Genomic DNA, 22,012 nt, shown 5'->3' with positions numbered 1-22,012 from the left:
AACTAACACATAGACAAAGAGAACAGTTTAGTGGTTACCAGAGAGGAATGGGGTTGGGAGGCAGGCATAAGGGGTGAAGGAGCACATTCATATGGTGACTGACAAATAATAATGTACAACTGAAATTTCACAATGTTATAAACTATTATGACCTCAGTAAAATGTTTTGAAAAAATGCAGCATGAGGGTTGAGTGGGTATGTAAATTCTGGTTCCTTCTGGGCCCACCAACGCTACCCTGGCAAGGGTTGAGCACTGAGTCACCTTGGCTGTTGCAGGTGGTGGGAGGGAAGTTCAGCTCCTTGCCTGGCCTTGCTAACACCTTCCTGGGGAAAATAAAGCAGACTAGCACTACCTCGTTACCTCCAAGTGAGCATGTGAGATCAGACTCCCCTAAGCCCCACTGCCAGCAGGGAGGGGGAAGCGAAAGGCTGACTCATAATGCTTTCTTGCTTCAGGGATGGGGGGGAAACTCAGCTCAAAGCTGGACCCCACTGACACTATCCTGGCACTGTCCCAGAGCACTGCCTCGTTCCGCCCAGAGGGGAATGGCAGATCAGCACCCTGCTCAGTTCTGTTGACACTACCCAGTAGGGGAATTGAAGTACACTGCCTGCTTCCAAGACAGAGGATGAAAGATCAACCAACTTCCTGCTGGGGCCAGCTGAAATGGTGGGGATAGAGGAGTATAGGGGTGTGGGGTGTATAGAAAGGCAATAGAAAGGGTATTGCCAAAAGGTTTTCTGTTGTTAGCCCACCTTCTTCCTAGGCCTTTGGCTAGAGTTTTTTTTTGTCTCTGCCTCCTGGTGATTCTGGGTTGGAGGTTTTTGCAGTTCCCTATCCAAAATATATGGGAGTCAGTAATCAAATAATAAGCAAACAGCAATAAGCAAATCACTGCATCATTCCTCAAGTCCCCAAGTCACAGCCTACCCTCTTCCTTCTATCTTTCAGAGACTTCATGTGCTTCTTTATTGTGTTATGTCCAAGATCTTTAGTTTAACAGGGAATATCTAGCAGGAATGGGGCTACTCCATCTTAGCAGAACTGGCAATCTTTGGACTGTCTATGCTAAAATGCTCTCTGGATGATTGTGACACACCGACAGGTTCAGGAACTGCCACACTGTTCTAGGGCATGACAGAAAAATTAGACCAACTGAGGGGCTCAGTCAGGCAACTCCCCAATTACTTTAGCTAATACCTACTAAGTGCTTGCTACGTATCAGACACCTTTTTAAACACTTTATTTGCATTAGCTCCATTAATCCTTATAACAACTTTTATGTAGGCATTATTTTCAGCATTTCCCATAGAAGGAAAGAGACACTCTGAGTTTAAGTAAATTGCCCAAGGTCATACAGCTCATACAGTGAGCCAGGATTCAAAAGCAGGCTGTTTGGGGCTGACCGGGTGGCACAGCGGTTAAGTGCACACATTCTGCTTTGGTAGCCTGGGGTTGGGTTCGCTGGTTCAAATCCCGGGTGTGGACGTGGCACCACTTGGCAAGCCATGCTGTGGTAGGCGCCCCACATATAAAGTAGAGGGAGATGGGCACGGATGTTAGCTCAGGGCTAATCTTCCTCCACTCCCCCGCCCCCTGCAAAAAAATGCAGGCTGTTTGGCTCTTGGAGCCCACAATCTTACACACCCACTCTCGCAATGAAAGGCTTATAAAGCCTACCTTTATGCACGCATTTTTAAAATTTATTCAAATACACTAAAGCAGTATCATACAGAAATAAAGTCAAGGAACACAGGAATCAAAAAGGATTTGCCTTGCGCTATAAATTCAGAAACTCAATGGCATCCTCTCTGGTTAAGAAGTGTAAATCATTAAGTCCTTAGTGTGGTTTATCATAATCTGATTCCAGCCTCTATTTTCAAAGTTAATTCCCACTTTATAGTCTTAACTTCCCTGACAGGAAGGCCCTTATACCTCTGTCAGACTGTACAGTTGTTTATAACTAACTCAGCAAACATTTATGGAATGAATGAGTGAAGGAATTAATCCAACAGCAGAGAAACCACAGAGTAGTATCTCACAGGCAGGGCAGCAGAAATGCACTGGGCTAATGTGAATTTTCTGAGTTGAACCTGGATCTCACTTACCTAGCTGTGTACACTTCAGGCTCTGTGAGCCTCAGTTATCTGGAGGTTGGATGCAATCCAGCTTCCTAGGCCAAACAAAAGAGAGGGAGACATGGGGGTCCCCCATTTCTCTCCCTTCTCAGTAAAAACTCAAGTCACATGGCTGACAGGCGTGAGGTGGAACTGAAACAAAAAATTCTGGCTTGTGGATTGGATTCCCAGCTCCTTCACCTAAGACACCACTGTCCCTCTGCCCTGGTGATCTGTCTTCTTGTCTATTTGGCAAACTTTGCATTGTTGTCCAAACCCACGTTGTCTGAGGAATCTCCTAGACACTCTCACTCTCTGACCCACATAGTTAACATGGCATCTTCTGTGCTACTAGCACACCATGTGCCCCTTCTACTGCTACACTGACACCATCTACTCAAGCATAGATCATCCACACTAGACTGTGAACTCTCTGACAGCAGAAACAGTGTATACTCACTTCCATATCGCCAGAGCTCAACACAGTGCCTGGGACCTAGCAGCACTCAATGCATGCTTTTAACTAAGTGTTTTAAAGCCAAGTACTTTTCCCTTTGGAAACCCAGATCCACATTTTCACCATTCTCCTTTTCAGATACCTGCTAAAGCTATAGGAAAAATTACTCCTAAAAAGAGGTCATAGAACAGAAAGGCAAACTATCAAAGAAAAACCTATAGGTACATGTAGAAAGATCTCTGGGTGCTTTAATAGATTTTAGGGGTGGGGAGGGCGGGCAGTAATGTCCAGAAGCCATGAGTGCACTGTGGCCAATGTTACTGCGGGGCCAATCAACTTCAGTTCTTCCTGCCTCAGAGGTCCTGACTGTCTCCCACAGTTCTCCAACACAGACGGCACATCTCCTTGGACTGAGGGGTCAGCAGCTGAAGCCACATTTCCTTTTGTGATCTTCTCTAAAACCAACTGGCCGTTAGCTCCTCCAAGTAGCAACCTGTTCCTGCCTTATGTGAAATCACTTTTTTTTAAGTACAACTAATCGGTGTTCGTGAATAGATGGGTTCTACATTTATCTTCTAACTTTAAATGGTGCCATTAAGTCCTTTCTAAGTGCAGCTGAGCTGGGGGGGGGAGGGGGGGCGGGGAGAAAGTGGAAGAAAGTTATTATGCAAAGTAAGGAAAGACAAGCAATTGGCCTGGAGGGGGAAACATCAGCCTTCTGTTGTTCTGTTGTAGATCTCTGGAAATCCTTGCTTTATAAAGCACTCTCTCTGAAATTCACAAAGGTCTTGTAAGCAGCATTTGCAAAGCCTGACTTAGGGGATGTAGGGCAATTGTCTCTAACTCCATGTAGCTCAGCCTACACTCTACATGCCATGCAGCTCAGGCCCCAAAGTCCAGTTGGCTCAAGACAGAACTACCGTTGGAGCTAAGAGGCTGGCACCTCAAAAGATGCCTCGGGAAGCCAGGAATGCACCCATTGTGGCTCTTCCATCTGCCTTTATGGAAATCCCTGGCTGAGGACAGTGTCACAGGTATAGCGAACTTGAAGCAAACCCTTCATACAAAAATATTTACACACATATACGTAGTACATTACAGGCATTTGCTAAAAGTCTGCTGAATGATTATAACACCTACAAAAAGTTCTAAGGTCCTCACTTATAATGTAAAAATATAAAAGATGTTTTGCTACATTAGAAGAATCACGTGAAATGGATCAAACTAATACTTGCAAAATCAACCAAAAAAAGAAAAAAAACAAAACCATAGCCTCTCAATAAAAGATGTCCAGTATACACTGCTTATAACATGCTTTGACATGTTAACAGCCCCAAATGAGAACTAACACTTCCCAACCTTACTCTTTCACAATACCAATCACTTAGAAGGAGACAACTATACCAGTCAGATACCTGTTGATGGTCCTGAATTTGTGTCGTACCACCCTGACTATCCACCACAAACATCAACTATTTTTCTTTCAATAATGAAGACAACTAGTCACTGTTCTAAAGATTTCACATGTGTTCTACCCTTCGCAACAACTCTGTGAAGGAATTATCTCCATTTCTTAGCTATAGGTCGGTTTATTAGGACCCTCCTAACAGAATTTCCTTATCTTCTTCACCTTGGTTTATGTCCCTCGTTTATTCCCAATAATAACTTACTCTGTGGGCTGGGAAAGAGGAGCAACAAAGGACTGAGCTGTATACCACCCTGATCACCCACAAGCTCTGGTCCGCATCATTAATTCCCAGAAAATAAAGGCAGCAGGCAGCTCCCAGGAAAGGAGGGGAAGCAGATATAAAGGCAAACATATCATCACCTGAGGAACAATTAGGTCTCTAAGCTGGAGAGCCAGCCAGCTATTTGTAGCTAAATGCAGAATGGTGCATTTCCATTGCCATTAATTTCAGGAAGATTGCAGCTAATCTCATTGAATTTATAAATGAAACCCACTCTGTGAACATTACATAAGTCACCCCTCAACCTCCTACTTCCTGGACAGCAGTCAATACTTGGAAGGCGGTCAACTTCTTTCTCCTCATGCAGCAAGGAAAGAAATTCCAGTGATGCTGTGTACATACTAAGAAATATTCACTAACTTTATCTATTTGTGATTTTATCTCCCTTCTATTTACAGTTGAAATACTATAATATGACTTACGCTCCTTGTTCAAGTGTAACATGTTTAATCAATTATTCAATATTGGTTTATCCAGCTGTGTCAGACTGACAGAGGCACTTAACGCTAATCAAGGGGACGCCTATGTATCAATTTTAAGCTTCATAAAATTCAATGAAATTATCAGAGTTGCAAGACACTATCAATAGGTTTTGATCTACGTGTCAAGAGACTTGGGATGTTTATTAATTTTTCCATGTTCTGTTTCACTGCACAGGACGGGGGAAGGAGCATAAGTGAACACATGTGGCCAGACTATGCCTCACGTGTTTCATGGTTTGGACATCCCAAGGTCCAGTCTACACAAATGGCTTGCACTCTATCTGGAGGCCTGAGACTCGCTAATCCCATAAGACCCCACTTCCCTATCCTCCTTGGAGGCCACCTAAATCCTAGTCCCCTATTTGCAGGAACCTGTCTTCTTCAGCTACCTGATTGACCTCATCCTCAGATTTCCTCCACTGGGACCCATTCTCCCTCTGCTCACCTTCTTCCTAATCAAGGCAAAGGTGTCTCTCAACCCCCTGTCCAATGACACACAACCTCCTCTACGGTCTAACTTGCACTGATCACTCCCTCCATTTCCATTACTAACTGAAACCTGGTTCTTTCACACAAGGACTCAGTTCCCCACCCGGGTCTCCCTGTTCATTCTATACTTCATAGCTTGCAGGTCCAGAACTGGTTGGTGTCAAGTGTGTCCTAGCTCCACATGGCTGTAACTAGACTATTAGTTCATTAATCTCATGCAAAAAGAAATATACACTCAGAGGCTGGACTACCTGGCTTTGCACTGAGCAGACAACCACCCTTCTCTACATTTGTCTCATTACCTATGAAAAGGAAATGTACTTTACTGGGTTACTCTAGGATTAAATGAGGTAATGCAAGTAAAGTGCTTAGCAAAAGACCTAGTACATGGCGGCAAGTGCTAAATATTTTTTAACCTATGCTTGTTTTTTCTTTCAGTTTACACAATTTGGCATGAGAGGAAGAGAGGGTGAGTGGCTTGGATGTGGTCAAACAGCTATTTGCAGCCATGGTCAACGATTAGAACTACTAATTCTATTCTATCCCATGGCATCAATCACTTGTAGACACAGCAAATATTTACCAGACAATTGCCTCAGACACAGCAATATACCAAATACTGCATAAGGTCCTGGGAGAAAGAGATAGGACTAAAACATGGCACTTGCACAGAGGAGGATAAAGTCTGGTAGGAGAGACTGTCACGGATAATTACAATACAATTGATCAGGCACAATGATGACAATAACCTCAAAGTGGGGCATACAAGAGGCACTAACTTGCCCTAGGGGAGACTCTGAGAAAGTTTCACAAACAAAGTGACATTAAACTGGTCTTGGAAGATGTGGGCAGAAAAGGAAGATTAGGCAGAAGGCACAATATGTGTCTCAAAGTAGGTAGGACCCCTAATGATCTGAAATGTAGACCTTACTAGACAGCTTACTGGCTAAGGTCTTTGAAGGAATGCACCTGCTGGAGTCAGCTAATGATCATGTCCATAAGCCAGGGACAGAAAGACTGGGCATGCCACTACACATAAAATGGATTGGCTGTCCCCTATTGAGTCTGCATAGACAGAAGAGAAATGACAAATGACCCTTATTTTAGTCCTTGATAGTGTTGCACACCTGAGAGGCCTCAGTATGGAAGGGCCCATGGGGATAGGAGATGATGCTGAACTACCCAGCCCAACTACAGCAATCAGTGCAGTCAGAAGGATCTAAGGATTCTCTCTCCCTCCCAACCCCTCATACCCACTGCCCACATACACACAGAACTATTTAGCATCACCCATAAGCAACTCACCTCCTGATCTAGTCTTCAATTCTCCCTCAAGTATATAGTAGTAGGAGGTAAGAGTGGATTACTGCTTCACACACTTTTCCAATGATGCGATCCCAATGGCAGAGGAGAGGTTTGGGAGGACACATCTGGAGCTATACCATCAAATAAGACTTTACAGGAGACAATTCAAGGCAGTTTGGAGATCAAAGCCTGAGAAAACTAATTTAAACGCATTTCTTCAAAATCTAGCTGCTTATGGAAAATACTATGGCTGTTCCTCAAAAGATTAAGAATAGAATTATCATATGACCCAGCAATTCAACTTCCAATATATATCCAAAAGAATTCAAAGAGGAATCTTGAAGAGATATTTGCACACTCGTGTTCATAGCAGCATTATTCACAATAGCTAAGAGGTTAAAGCAACCCAAGTTTCCATCAACGGATGAATGAATAAGCAAAATGTGGTACATACACACAATGGAATATTATTCAGCCTTAAAAAGGAAATTCTGACATATGCTACAACATGGATGAACTTCGAAGACATTACTCTAAGCAAAATAATCCAGTCTTAAAAAGATAAATAATATATGATTCCACTTATATGAGGTACCTAGAGTAGTCAAATTCATGTAAACATAAGGTAGAATGGTAGTTGCCAGAAGCTGGGGGGAAGAGGGAATGGGAAGCTGTTTAATGGGTATAGAGTTTTAGTTTTGCAAGATGAAAGGAGTTCTGGAGATTGGTTGCACACCTATGTGAATGTATTTAACAATACTGAACTGTACATTTAAAAATAGTTAAGATGGTAAATTTTATATTATATGTATTTTACCACAATTAAAAAAAAAGGGTCAGCCCTATAGCCGAGTGGTTAAGTTCGTGCGCTCTGCTTCAGTGGTCCAGGGTTTCACTGGTTCGGATCCTGGGAGCGGACATGGCACCACACATTGGGCCACGCTGAGGTGGCGTCTCGCATGCCACAACTAGAAGGACCCACAACTAAAATATACAACTATATACTGGGAGGATTGGGGGAGAAAAAAGCAGGGGGGGAAAAAAAGGTTGGCAACAGTTGTTAGCTCAGGTGCCAGTCATTAAAATTTAAAAAAATAAAAAATAAGAAAAAAGACCTAGCTGTTTGGATTGCATACATACAACTCAAAACCCAATTAAAGTTCTCATATGATGCAGACCATGAAGGAGGGCTCGGGGGTGAGAGGAAAGTGTGGAGAAAAGACAACATAAGCACTAAAAAGATTCTGACCTAAGCAGAAGCTAAAACAATATGCAACCAATCAAGAGATACAATCAACATTCCTGAACTACCAAGAAAGTCCTTCAATCCTCTCCAGATTCCTGCAGAGAATTCTTAAAATCTCTCAGAGGCATTATTAATATACTTACTTGGGCAGCTTGGAAAGAGGAGCAGGAAGACCTTGTTGAGTCTCCAGAGGACAAGGCTGTGGAGGACAATGAATCCATCATCTATCTTGGGCCTGATTCCACAGGCCCAAATCTAAGTAAGCATCCTTACAGCCACAGCCTTAGGACCACAGCTTCTTCTTTACCCTGCAAGCTTGAACTCGAGGAGCTGTTTCCAGAGCCCAAAGTCAAGAACTCATCAGCTTCCTAACACCGGCCTCCCACAGCCACATACTTCTCATGCTGGCAACACTCTTACTAATGTGAATGGGGTTTGGCTGATAAGTGAAGTGCAATCCTCTGTGTGCTAAAGTCACACAAGTTTTGCATGTGTCAAAGTGCCTACCTTACAAAAGACAGAGCTAACCTGGCTGGAATGCCAAGTACAACTCCTTTTTATATGCTCCTTCCCCACACTCATCATTTTTATATTTTAATTCAGTATTTTCAACTCAGGTGTCAGCCAGCCAGAATGTCCTCAAGCCCAGTTGTCTCTAAGAACTGCTGGCAAAAGATCCACTATCAGCCAGTTCAGCCCTGTACCTCTCCATTAATCACCACAGACTCCCTTGATGGTTTAAAAAAAAAAAAAGCTCTCTGGAATAAAAGCAGCCTCTGATAGGCATTCACTATTCCAGAAGTACAGCTGGGCCTTCAGTGCTCATCCTAGCTAGCAGGGACCCACCTGACATAAATCATGTTCCTGCCTCTTCATGGCACTTCAGGAAACTGAAGTGCCAGCATTAACTGGCCAGCATTAACCTGGCCTAAATTGCTCAGAGAATTATCAAAAGCCATCTCATTTACACTAATAATATCAGCAAGAATAGAACGAAGTCCATAGCCTTGAGTGACTGGTCTTCTTATCAGACCACCCAGTGGGTGACCATGAGCTAGTGCTTGGCCTTGGTGCTGCAGCCTCAGCAGTTAAGAAGCAAATGAGACCAGTCCCCATCCAACTTGAAAGGCTTTAAAAGTCAGAACAAGAATACATCCTGCTTCGAATTCTTAACAAAATTCTGTATGAACTCAATCCAGAATACTCACTGGGTACCTACTATGTCCAAGGTACCATGCTACGTGTTACAGGGAATCTCAGACTGGGAGGACTCCATCACAATTTAAGGCAGATAAGTTAAATACATCAGTATAGCAAAGTAGACAATGAAATATGTAGCAAGGGGGATGTAAAATAATGATGCTGATAAAATAGCAGCAGCACAATGCCAGGCACTATTCTAAAGGTACATCACCTACACTAATTCATTTAAGAACCATCATGATCCTATGAGCAAGGCACTTTCACTATCTCCATTTTACAGATGAGGAAATGAAGACACAGAAAGGCAATCTGGGATAAAAACCCAGAGTCTTAGTCTAGTCTGTCTGAAATATAATGGAGAGAAATCATGGCCAGTTAGGGGCAGTCAGGAAAGATGTAACAGGGATGAAGTCATCTGAAATGGACCTAGAAAGATGATAACCATGGATGCCTTATGTACCTGTTCTTACAAGATCAGTCACTTATAAGCAGATGTAAATTATACTCACACTGGCCATTGCTGCCCTGGGTTCTATCCCCACAGCATGCAGTTGAGAGGAAAATGAGATCCCAAGACCTGAAGGGGTTCCAACCCCATCATCCTCAACTATCAATGAGTGACAGTGCCTCTCAGCCCCCCAGGCATCTTCCTCTAGGCTCTTTGGCACAGTGGAGGCATGACACTCAATCGTGCTGAGGCAATTAAAGCATCTTAATGAAGGTTCACCCTAAATATTTTTAAACCGCCTTATTAAAAGGTGTGATGCAAGTATATGGTTGAATTATTATTTTTAAGTTCACCCTCTGCAGTCACTCAGTTAGAGGTGTGAAAGCAAAACCTGTGCTTCATTTCTCACTTCCCATATTTCTGCTTGATTAACAAGCTTGTATCCCTGAGCTTTATAATCGAAGTGCATGGCAAAATGGGTTCTATGATTTCACACAAATGAAAATATATTTCTTACACAGTGATGAGTGATTCTGAGGCACACGTGAGTAAGAAAAGGTAACTCTCCTCACTTGCAACCAACCAACATATAGGACACAACAAAAACTCAAAGACCTTACGCAAGTATATGCTTCCAGAATAAACAAGGATTTCTTCATTCTTGCTCCTTTTCTTTATAAATTTTGGGAAGGGATTCAGTTTTCATATGATTTTTTAAATTCTACCCCATGGCATTCTTTTAAAATTATTTCAAAAGCCAGGCCCCTATCACCACAGTTTCAGCAGTAAGTTTACTGCTAGGAATCTGTATACCACCAAACCTTATAAGATAAACACTGTCTTGGAAGTTCACTGTGATAAAAATGAAAATGTCCTGGAGTAATGCTTTGGAAATCTGTAAATTCACTACACTTTTTAAAAAACTGCACAACCATGTACAGAAATAGCAACTCTCCAGAAACAATCTTCTTGCTCAGTCTATGAATTTTCTTTTTTTCTTTGGTGAGGAAGATTGGCCCTGAGCTAACATCTGTGCCAACCTTCCTTTATTTTATATATGGGACACCCCCACAGCATGGCTTGATGAGCAGTGTGCAGGTCCATGCCTGGGACCCCAACCTTCGAGTTCTGGTATGCCAAAGTGGAACACACAAACTTAACCACTACATCACCAGTCTGGCCCCTGTAAGAATTTTTTTTAAAAAATTAACATGCACACCTTGGTCACTATCAATGAATTAGCTAGAAGCCCAGCTCAGATTAAAGGCTAAGATGTTTGGGAAAATCAGTATCATAAGCGACACAACTTGGAAAAGATCCTATAAATAATTCAATACGGTTTATTAATAATAAAAAAGGAATATTCAATTTCCTTATTTCACAAGTGGAAAACTGAGGCTCAGAGAAATGCAGTGAATCAAAACAGCAACTAGGACTTGAACCCCACTGTCTCTTCTCAGCCCACGCCAGTGTGCCACAGCAGAAACAGCGAAAATTTTGGTCCTCTCAATAATGAACACTGCAATTGAACAGACCACTAGAATACAAATTCCATAAGGCTAAGAATTTTGTTTCTCTTATATACCACTATATCCCAGGACCAAGAACAGGGTCTGGTACATAGTAGGTACTCAATAAGTGCAGTAAAGAAATAAAAATTCCATTCACCATTTCATAAAAACCCAAAACACAGCCAAAATATTTAGCAAGATAGTCTCTGCTGCATAGAGTTTGCAAAGATCCAGTGAGAGGCAGCTGGACAAGAGCAGAGGTAAGCCCAAAATATTGATCTTTGCCAGGGAGGAATTTAACCCACAACTCCTGGTTCTCATTCGAGTTATAAGCTCACTCAGCCAAATTCCCTACTGTGAGAGCAAAGAAGGGACTTTCCGAAGTTAATCAGGGGTTTAAAGAATTTCCACAGTATTCAGGGGAAGCCTACATTCCCCAACTTCCTATCTGAACTCAAACTGACGTCCCTCCACATTTTCTGTAAACAATTATCCGTTCCCCTCAGTGCCTGACACTACACCCCTAGAGGGATCAAGGAAATACATACAAATCACACGTGAAGACAATCTTACAAAATGGCTAACAGGACCCAACTATTTAATGCTAGCACCAAAGGAAAGGCATTCTAACTCACTAAATCAATAAGCAACGAAAAACAACAGGCATCAATATCCTCCACAGCCAGTCACGACCCTAATAATAAGCAGTGTGTTTCAATTCCAATCACAGCCACAGCAGTTACACCAGACACATTATCTGACAAAGTTCGTGGATGTTACATTTATATAGCAACACACCTTCCACCGATGGCACAGAAGATCCCAGCAAAACCAGGTTAAAGACCAGACCCGGGGCCCAGTCTCTCTCAGGACAGGGCAACAAACTGTTGGTCCAGGGGCATTTCCAGGCAGCAGAAGCATGCGTTTAATAGTCTTGTAAGCTACAGATTTTTTGGTCCATGGACTCCAGTGTGCCAAACAGACTCAAGTCAGCAGAGGGGAAAGTGGAAAGAAACTCTCAGCATTATATCAATGGTTGGCCAAGACTGCATAAGAAGTTAGCAGATCACTAGGAAAATGTACCTGTCTTCAAGTCTATTCGTAACCATTCTATCTGATAAGTGCCTTACATGTTAAGCCAAATAACCAAAACTAGAGATTTGTAAATTGAGTTTTTTGAATCTCAAAACCTACTTTCTTATTAATACAAAAGATTATTTTGGTGATGCTTTACTATTATTTGTAATTATTTTAAATGGGCAGCAACTCTTTGGACAAAAGATTTAGGTTTCTCTGCCCTCAATTCAGCCTTCTCTAGAAAGCAGTGATTGATAACTAAACAGTATAAATATACTAAGGGAGCCCTTCTCTATGGTCTGGAAGTGTGGGTCCCCTGCTCTCACTATAAAACAAATCTCCATCTAAAAAGAATCATCCCAATGAAATTATTTTGGTAAGTTTTGATGTTAATATATAACTGTATTTTTTATAGGACAAGACACTTGTATTTTGGCCAGGTCTTTATTGGTTGTGTTCATATCACATGATGAAAGAGAATTAGCAGGTTCATGAAGGAAAAAGTGGTTTGCATTTCCACTTTACTATTAAACACTTTTTCATTTATTAGGCAAGAAATCAAAATACAAAATGCAAAAAGGCAAGCAGAAATTAAAGCCTCTATTTGAATGTGATCTTCTCTACAACAGAAAGGCAAAAATGAACCTGTAAGGACCACAAAAGCTGAAGACATGAAGACTAAGAAGTTGGGTTCAGCTTCCAAAAGGTTTTCTATTATATAACAGAGTCACAAAAAAAATGGTCTCACTCAAAAGAACATCTGTTAACAGGCAGCGAGGAGATTTGACTCCCCAGTGTACAACAAGCAGTAGTCAGGGGTGACATCAAGATGTTTAAGACGAAGTCATAAATCAAGGCATTTTGCTCAATCCTCTCAATAAGGAGTACAACATAGCAATTAAGTGTATGAGCTCCCAAGGCAGACAGGTGTATAACCTCGGGCAAATTATCTAACATCTCTGTGACTCAGTTTTCCTAGAGACAGATTGGACCTACCTCACAGGGTTGTCGTGTGGATTAAAAAAGCAAACACTGGGGGCCGGCCCTGTGGCAGAGTGGTTAAGTTTGCGCGACCCACTGCATTGGCCCAGGGTTTCACTGGTTCAGATCCTGGGCACGGACATGGCACCGCTCATCAGGCCATGCTGAGGCGGTGTCCCACGTGCCACAACTAGAAGGACCCACAACTAAAATATACAACTACGTACTGGGGGAATCTGGGGAGAAAAAGCAGAAAGAAAAAAAAAAAAGATTGGCAACAGTTGTTAGCTCTGGTGCCAATCTTTAAAAAAAAAAAGGCAAACACAAAGTGTTTATTACATATTCAATAAATGTTCCTACCATCATAATCATTAATTATCCCCACCGACATCTATATTTTCCTTTTTTTTTTTTTTTTGTTTTATCTAACGCAAAGAGAAACCAAGCCCTAATTCTAGGCATTAGTAATAAAGAGGGTGAGTTGGGCTAAAATGATCTGGCAAGCCCATTTCCTAAATGAGATATAATGCTGCTAATGATCATCTCTTACTAAGGGCACACAAAGCAGAAAGACCTACTATCTTACCAGGTATCTCTCCCTGAGAGAGCTCAGAAGAGGGTTAAAAGAACAAAAGGAAAAAAAAACTCCACAACCTTACAACTGAAAGGCAATTTTTAAGAACAACAAGGAGACTGGAAAACTCACTGGGGCTTTCAGCAAGTAATAAACACGTCAATGAGCTTTTCTAAACCCTTAAGGAAACCCTTTGTTCTCTGGCTTCCCCAACACATTTTCACTGGAAGGCATGCTGGCCATTCCGCAGGTTGAGTTGGGAACCAAACACAGTGACAAGGATGTTTGGCTGAGATTTAGTTTTATGTTTACTCCAGATTACTTGAAGAGAAGGAGGGCAGGTGAGTGACCTACAGCTAGTCCCTGAGTCACTTAATAAGAGACAAACAAACAAACAAACAAAACCCAAGCTGTATTTGCAATGAGACCATCATCAAGTTCAGTACTTGGAGAGAAAGCCACCCTCAGGATCAGTGTCTCAGTGGTTACAGCAGAACCAATTAAATCTAGCTCTCTCTCAGCTAGCCCTGGGAAGCAAGTACATACTCACCCTTCAAGGACCAGATCAAAGATCACCTCCTCTGGGAAGCCTTCTCTGACAAGCCAGGCTGACCTAGCTACTTGTGTCTTGAATGCTCACTGCTGTTTATTCAGACTTATGCTGGCATATTTACCTCACAGTATTGTAACTATTGTAAGTACTTCTGTATTTCATTGCCTTATTAGACTGTCAAATTTATAGAGAGGAAGCATATATCTTCTTTTGCTTTGTACATCTGCTGAACGAATAAACAAATGAATGTCACAGGGTTGGGCTCAGTTCAAAGGGCTGATGTGTGCACTATGTGTTAAAATTATTGAAACTTGGGGCCAGCCCCATGGCCGAGTGGTTAAGTTCACCTGCTCCACTTCAGTAGCCCAGTTTCACCGGTTCAGATCCTGGGCACGGACATGACATCAGATCATGTTGAGGAGGCACCCCACATGCCACAACTAGAAGGACCCACAACTAAAATATACAACTATGTACTGGGAGGTTTGGGGGGGGGGGGGAGCAATTAACGAAAAAAAGAAAAAAATATTGGCAACAGTTGTTAGCTCAGGTCTCAATCTTTAAAAAAAAACTTTTAAAAATTGTTGAAACCTATACTAAGAAAGGGGACGGGATTGAGAATATTAATTAGGTCGTTTTTTAATAAACTGAAGGTAAAGAGTATAAAAAGAAAGGTAAGAAGAAAAAAAATACCCACCAATCTGTGAATAATAGAATGTTAAATATAAAACACACTGGAATAAAAGAAGGTATACACTACTGTGTCAACATCATAGCAAAATAGATATTCAGCAGAAATACACTGTGTATTACCCACTTCTCTCTCCAAATAAATCAAAGGGATCTAACCCAATTTCAAGAAAGGATATATAAATGATAACTGACAAAATCCTGCCCAAATAGAATCCTACATGTCAGGTAAAATGCTATATAGGGACTCAGATGGTTATGTAAAGAGAAAGTGAAATCAAGCCTATCTTGCCAGCAAGTCCCACAAAAGAGCGATCATTACCTCTATCATCCACACAACCACCAACCTTGTGAGCACGTCACCAACAGAGATTACTTCTTCTGGTCAATCATGTCCCTTAACCCACTGAAATAAAAAGCTTCATGAGAAGAGGGACTTGACTTTGTCTATAACAGTACCTCCAGCACTTAAAATAATGCCTGGCTCATAGCAGAGGTTAAATAAGCGTTCATTGAATGAATGAATGACTGAGTGGGTGGGAGGAAGGAAAGGAGGAAAGAAGGAAGCAAAGGAGGGAGTGAGGGCCTGATGGAGAGAAGAGGGAAAATTCTTCTTTGGGAAAGTTTTATTTGTCTTTGTACAAGCTACAGAGCACTGTGGCAATTTAAGCTAATTTTTACTACAATTTTGGTGTCTAAAATGAAAAACAAAACAATGGTTTGCTGGGTTTTTTTAATTGACCCAGAGCAAATATTGACTTTTAAAGGAAAGAATTAGGTATATTTCCTTTCACTCATTCATCAGATGTTTATTTTATATGCCCACCATGTTCCAGACACCAACATTATGCACAGGTGAAGGAGAAGAGAAGGAGATGAGACATACAAAAAGAAGATTTCATCATCCTCATCATCAGCATCACTGGGCATCTACTGTTTCCTGATCAAGTCACCAGCAAATCGGCCCTGCATGAGGGTACAACATCCAATTTTGATTGATATTATTCAAGGCAAAGAAACTAGGAAAAGTGAAAAAAGCATAAAAGAGACAAAAAAGGTTAGAAGAACTAGAGTTGTCTGGCCTAGAGAATAAGCCTGATTTCATTAGAGGCTTCAAATACACAAAGGGCTTGTATGAGATAATCCTGAGCATTTCCACAGCTCCTTTCTTTCTGAGGGAGGCCTGTGTTTAGGATTTCCTTCTGTTGACTTCAGAGATGCCTTCCTCAAGTCAGAAGTGAATGCCAATATTTTGCTTGCTGATATGTAAGCAAGGGCTTAGCACTCCTAAAACACAAATACTAGTTTCCTCCTTCCTAGGCTTTAGCAGGCTGTCTGTAGGCATTTCTTTTCCAACCTATAATTTCTTCTCTGCCTTTGTTAAAACTGTAAGCACATCTGCAAAAGACTAAACATGACACTGTAAATGACTGTCACTTCCTTCTCCCCCATACTCAGCATCCTGACTACAGAAACCAGAGCACTTCACCAGCATTTTACACAGGGTTTCAAGGGGGCAGGTGGTCACTTCCCTACCTACAGCTACCAGCTACACACGCACAAGCCAGTGTTACTCATCTTTACTCCATGACTTCTGAGGGGAAAGCAGTAGATGGCTAAGGGTTGGCACAAGTGCAGTCTCTGTTTGCAAAGCAGGGTTAAACCAGGAAGGTGCATGGTATTCAGAGACAACAATTAGCAAAATATGAAATCACACAGGTTTGTAGTTCAGCATCTTTCTAATCCCTGGCCCTTCCCAAATCCTCCTCCTTCCCAAATGTAGTTCCTCCAACTCTCATCACAACATGAGATCCATTTATTGGTCCCACATGCCCAAAGTGTCCAGCCTAGTAAAAGGTAAAGCTTTCAACTCATTCTCAGGTCCCACTGTACCCAATGCATTCATCCTTCAAAAATAAAAAATAAATTAGTAGTCATCAAGAGAGACTAATAGACAAGGAATGAGGGCACAACATAATTAATAAAGGTTTCCCATGGCTCTCATCATAATGTCGTTCTTTGTGCCACCCCAAGTAGCCCCAGTGCAACCAACAGTAACGTCAAATGCAAAACCAAATAGAAAAAAAAAGGCTGAGTTAAAGTGAGAATTCTTCTAATTGTTAAGCTCAGCAATACAATTCTTATGGCAAAGGAAATAATTTATTGGTGAGGTGGGTGGGGTTTTTTTGTTGTTTTTTTTTTTGGTGAGGAAGATTGGCCCTGAGCTAACATCTGTTGCCAATTCTCCTCTTTTTTGCTTGAGGAAGACTGTGGCTGAGCTAACATCTATGCCTATCTTCCTCTATTTTGTATGTGGTATGCCACCACAGCATGGCTTGAGAAGCGGTACGTAGGTCCACGCCCAGGGTCTGAACCCACAAACTCCAGGCCACCAAAGCAGAGTGTGTGAACTTAACCACTACTAAGCCACCGGGTCGGCACCTGGTGAGATCTTTTTAAGAGACAACTTTCCCCAGCCTTACTCCAATCTTCATGCTTAATAAAGATGATTAGTTTTTGGTGGGGGTGATTGTTGTTTTAATTAAAGACTATGCAAGAGGAGACAGTTTGACTATGAAGTAACCGCAAGATACTACCATGTTTTGTGCCATTTCAGGCTCAGACACTTGCCTTGCATACCGTCTCCACTATACTCATCCTAATCTACAAACCAAAAGGAAGATGGGATTTATAAAACAGGGCTGGCAAATTCTTGCTTTCTGTACAACTAAAGGCTCAAAATGGCCTGCTCCACACGTCACCTCTGCCCACTATCTCTCAAACCACTTGATGGGATACCTTGTCAAGTCACTTAACCTCCCTCTGTCTTTAGACCCTAGCTGAACAATTAATTGTATTCCCTCACCTCATGGGAATGCTGCAAGAGACCACTAAGACTAGTCCTTACAAAGTGATTTGCTAATGCCAAACCACTACATGAAGGCTATGTCCTGAGGGCCACAGTGGGTGGTGTAGTGGGAAGAGAAAGGACTTGGAGTTTGATAGAATCAGCTTTAAATCCTGATCCTACAACTTACCAACTGCCCAGGCACCTCAGGAAAGCTATTCATCCTCTAAACCTCAGTTTCTTTATTTGCAAAATAGCAAAAAATACCACCTTCCCCTCACTGTTGTTGTGGGAATCAGATGAACTAATATATGTAGAGTACTTAAAGTTCCTGCCCAAAGCAGGCACTCAAATGTCAGTTTTCTATGCACCTACAAAACCTCTTGCAACTTCTCCTTGAGACCCACACTGGCAACGCCCTAGATGAGGCCCACAGGATCTCCCACTTGAAATGCTGCAGCAGTCTTCTAAGTTTCTACTTGCCATCTCATCACCATTCATCCTTCATCATCCACCTTGCCATGAACAAGTGTGACCTTTGAAAATGCATCTCCCATACTATCCCCTGCTACTTAACATCCTCCGATAAATCCCTACATCCTACAGAGTTAAAGTCTAAAGCCTCACAGAGATAGAAAAGGTCTTTCACTGACACTAGCTGACTTTAACTCCCACCTCCAAACTGTCCTTTGCTGCTCCTCCAACCACATTATACTCATCATAACCTCCTGGGGCATCTGCATGTATCAGATGTTGTCCCCATCTTTCTCTGCCAGATGAATACCTCTTCCCACATAGTGCTGGGGGCTTTGCAGTGAGAAAGGCATGGAGGGAGGTGCTTGGCAATGTGACTTTCTGCAGCCTTCTCTCTCAGTTTAGTCACCTGTGAAATCACCAGAGGAGGAAAAGGAGAGCAAGGGCGCTCTGCACACAACAGCACAGTAAGCAATAAGAAGCAAGACAGATCCAGCTCTGTCTTCCTAAAGGTCACTAAGAAAGGATGTCACAGCTGAGGCAAAAGAAGAACAGGCCACCATTACACTGCAAGTGAACAGCAGAAACCAACCTGTGGCATGCAAAGGCCTGTACTGCAGCAGCGTTCATCACCACCCTAATTATAACCCCCACACCTGGCCTGCAGGTCTGAGAGCAGGAGCTCAGGGAGGACTGCCAGCTCTCTGAGAAATCCTGAGAGCTCAGCTGTCTTGCCTTCTGGATACAAGCTCCTCCAGCTGTGGAGTAGAGATAACTATTCCTTGAGTTAGAGGGTATTTCCCAAGCCTTTAACATTTGGCAAAACACCAGAACTGACTATTGGATAAGCACTGTTGCAAACTCACAACGATGAAAACATCACCACCACGCAGTTCGGGAGTTCCAGGCCACTTACAAAGGTCTTTCATAAACATCATCTATATTGAACCCTCACAGCATCCCAAATTATTGGCATCCCCATGTTACGGATGAGGAAACTTTAGAAAAACAAAGTAACTTCCCCAAAGCCAAAGGAGCAGAGCCTAGCTCTTCTCCAGATCCACCAATCCATGTACACTGAGAAGTGACCAGCCGGAAAGCCAGTAAGGAAGACAATTACCACTGAGCCTCTCCAGAAGTTGGCAGCTTCCTGAATCACTCCTCTCATCCCTTTCACTGAGCCCAAAAAACAGATCAACAGGAACAATTTCCAACTCACTAGCACAAAGTAGTATCCAGATGCACCCCAGAGAAAATGTCTGAAAGCAAGCCAGGCAATCCCTGCAAAGAAGTGGAAGGAAACCCATCTTTCAGCACTTCTTATGTGCCAGGCACTGTGCTTCACATTGCCACATGATGTGATCACATTGAACTTTTCTAACTGTGGGGTAGCTTTTACCATCCTCATTTTATAATTATAAAAGCTGAAGGTCCAAGAGGTTAACTAACTTGTGTTAGGCCATTCAATGGAGCCAATAACTAAACCCCAGATATTTCTAAACTCTACGCAACTTACAGTTTGAATCAAGAAACGTCACTTCCTTTGAGAACTGTATGCTGGAGATACACAATTACAAGTTAATATTACCTAAAACAGAAGCAACAGCCATACCTCCAGCTCTGCAGCTCACTGCAGATCCAAAATACTCAACTTTATTTCCAATTTCCCCTCTGCTCCTCCATCAGTGACTCCTTCGAAATTTATATTAGTCTCATCTCTTTTCCCATTGATAAAGAATACTTTCCTCCTAAAAGTCCTATTTTTCCTTAAGTGATCTGAAGGACTAGAGAACAAGAGAACTCTTATGAAACTGACAATTTTCCATCCTTTCAAAGATGAATTCAATATAGTCACCCACAAGTGTCACAATTTCAAAAAAAATTCATTTTTTAACCCAACAATTATCCTGATCAAAATAAGTCTCACACAAGATTCTGACCTTAAATACTGAGTGTAAGAAGCATTGATTACAAGCCTTAAATTTATCCTTTTATTGGCAAACACATTCAGGGGCAGTTATTCATGGCATCTGATTCAGAAATTAGATACAGAGTTAGCTGTAGAATGATTAGTGCTTAGTATAAAGAAGAAAAAAACTAATTCCTGTATTATTCCTGGCTCAGCAAGCAACAGCCTTGGCTTGGATCCATGACAAGGGGCCCAGAGAGACTTCAGGCCCCATCTGTACAACAGGAAAACTGGACAAGCCAAAGCTGTGTTCTGACAAATCGCATTTCCTCTCCCCAGGAGACTGAACACCTCTGCAGAGAGCCAAGGCCCACCCCAGCCTGCTCACTCACCCAGCAGTAGTCTGAACATCCCACTATTGCTAGAAACTAGCACTCCAAGGAGCCAGTGCCAGACCAGCTAAACTCAGAAGGGCTCCTTAGCCAGCACAGGGGCACTGTCTAAGCATCTGAGTAGAGGGGATTTGGACACACAATGAAGAAATGGACAGAGAGCTAATGAGGCAAATCAGCACCTGTGATGATCACAAACATAATAATATTGAAGTGAGTATTGCGTGCTGGGCACTGTTACAAAAACTTTATGTGGATTAAGTAATACTGTTAATCCTTGCAACGCCATAAGATAAGTATTATTATAATCACCATTTTAAACACAAAGTACCTGAGACACAGAAAGACCAAGTAAGGCCCAAGGTCACATCCAGCCACTAAGTGGTGGAGACAGGGTTCAAACATAGGATGTCTGGGTTTCAGACTCTTATAATCCTAAACACTACACCGTACTTCCTCATATGTACCGGGCCACATATTTGCAGATGCAATAAACTGAGCAAGGACCTGTTTTACATCTATTTCTATGTTGCTGAAGAAGTTATGCTGAGAAACAATCCTGCACGTTCAACCACTAATGAGTGAAGGCCTGAAGCTCAGACTAATAATCCATCCTATCACTCACCCTTCTTTCCCTCTGTCTGCCTATATACCCTTCTCCTCCCTTCCATCATATAGAATAATACATGGAACAAAATTCAAAAGTACACAAAATATAAGCAGAAGTAGGTCTCTTTCCGTCACTATTGTTTCCCACCTCTCCTCCCCAGAGGCAGCCATTATTAGCAATAAACAAAAAAATTTTAAACAGAGTATTTAGGAGATAAATAATAATGAAAGTTGCTCAATAAATGGTCAGGAATCAATCTGCATGCAAGACCCAGAATGAAAGCTGAGTTCTGGCTAAGCAAACCTCTGCACCTTGGGTGGCCAATTAAGCTATTATTTACCAGCCAGTGCCTCACCAATATGCTTATTAAAACAGTTTATGAAAGCTCAGGGAAATGTTTTTTCTAGTCAATAATAATTGGTCAAGTGATCTTTTTTCTTTTTTTAGGAAGATTAGCCCTGAGCTGACATCTGCCACCAATCCTCCTCTTTTTGCTGAGGAAGACTGGCCCTGGGCTAAGATCCGTGCCCATCTTCCTCTACTTTATATGTGGGACACCTGCCACAGCACGGCTTCAAGCAGTGCCATGTCTGCACCCGGGATCCGAATCAGCAAACCCCTGGCCACCAAAGTGGAACATATGCATTTAACCACTATGCCACTGGGCCGGCCCCCTCAAGTAATCATTTTTAACTCACCATTCACCCCCCCCAAAAAAGATGCATGTTCACTTGAAAGTTACTTTAGGTTTTCTGGTGTTTTTAGTCAATAAAAACCCTCAAAAAAGATATGCAACTCGTTTTTCTAAACAAAATGGTTTGGCCCATAATGCCTGCCATTATCCCTGTTTCTTATTTTCCAATATTCTTCCCACTTTGTTCCTTCCATACCTTCTA

At 42.1% G+C, this 22,012-nt stretch overlaps 1 protein-coding gene across 6 annotated transcripts in view; it reads right to left on the bottom strand.

Moving 5' to 3' along the window:
• The window catches only part of AUTS2 (activator of transcription and developmental regulator AUTS2), a 1,156,658-nt gene that overhangs the window by 990,717 nt on the left and 143,929 nt on the right, over window positions 1–22,012 (bottom strand). The window contains exon 1 of one of the 6 annotated variants that reach the window (XM_023616832.2): window positions 14,191–14,317. The exons of the other annotated variants lie outside the window; for them this stretch is intronic. The gene's annotated coding sequence lies outside the window, so the exon portion shown is untranslated. Of the gene's footprint in view, window positions 1–14,190; window positions 14,318–22,012 lie in introns of those variants that run through there. 6 annotated transcript variants of the gene reach the window in all.

The sequence above is a fragment of the Equus caballus genome, chromosome 13 (assembly GCF_041296265.1).
Source record: "Equus caballus isolate H_3958 breed thoroughbred chromosome 13, TB-T2T, whole genome shotgun sequence".
NCBI lineage: Eukaryota > Metazoa > Chordata > Mammalia > Perissodactyla > Equidae > Equus > Equus caballus.
Note: the sequence above shows the minus strand (reverse complement) of the source record. Positions and strands in the feature narration are given on the sequence as shown.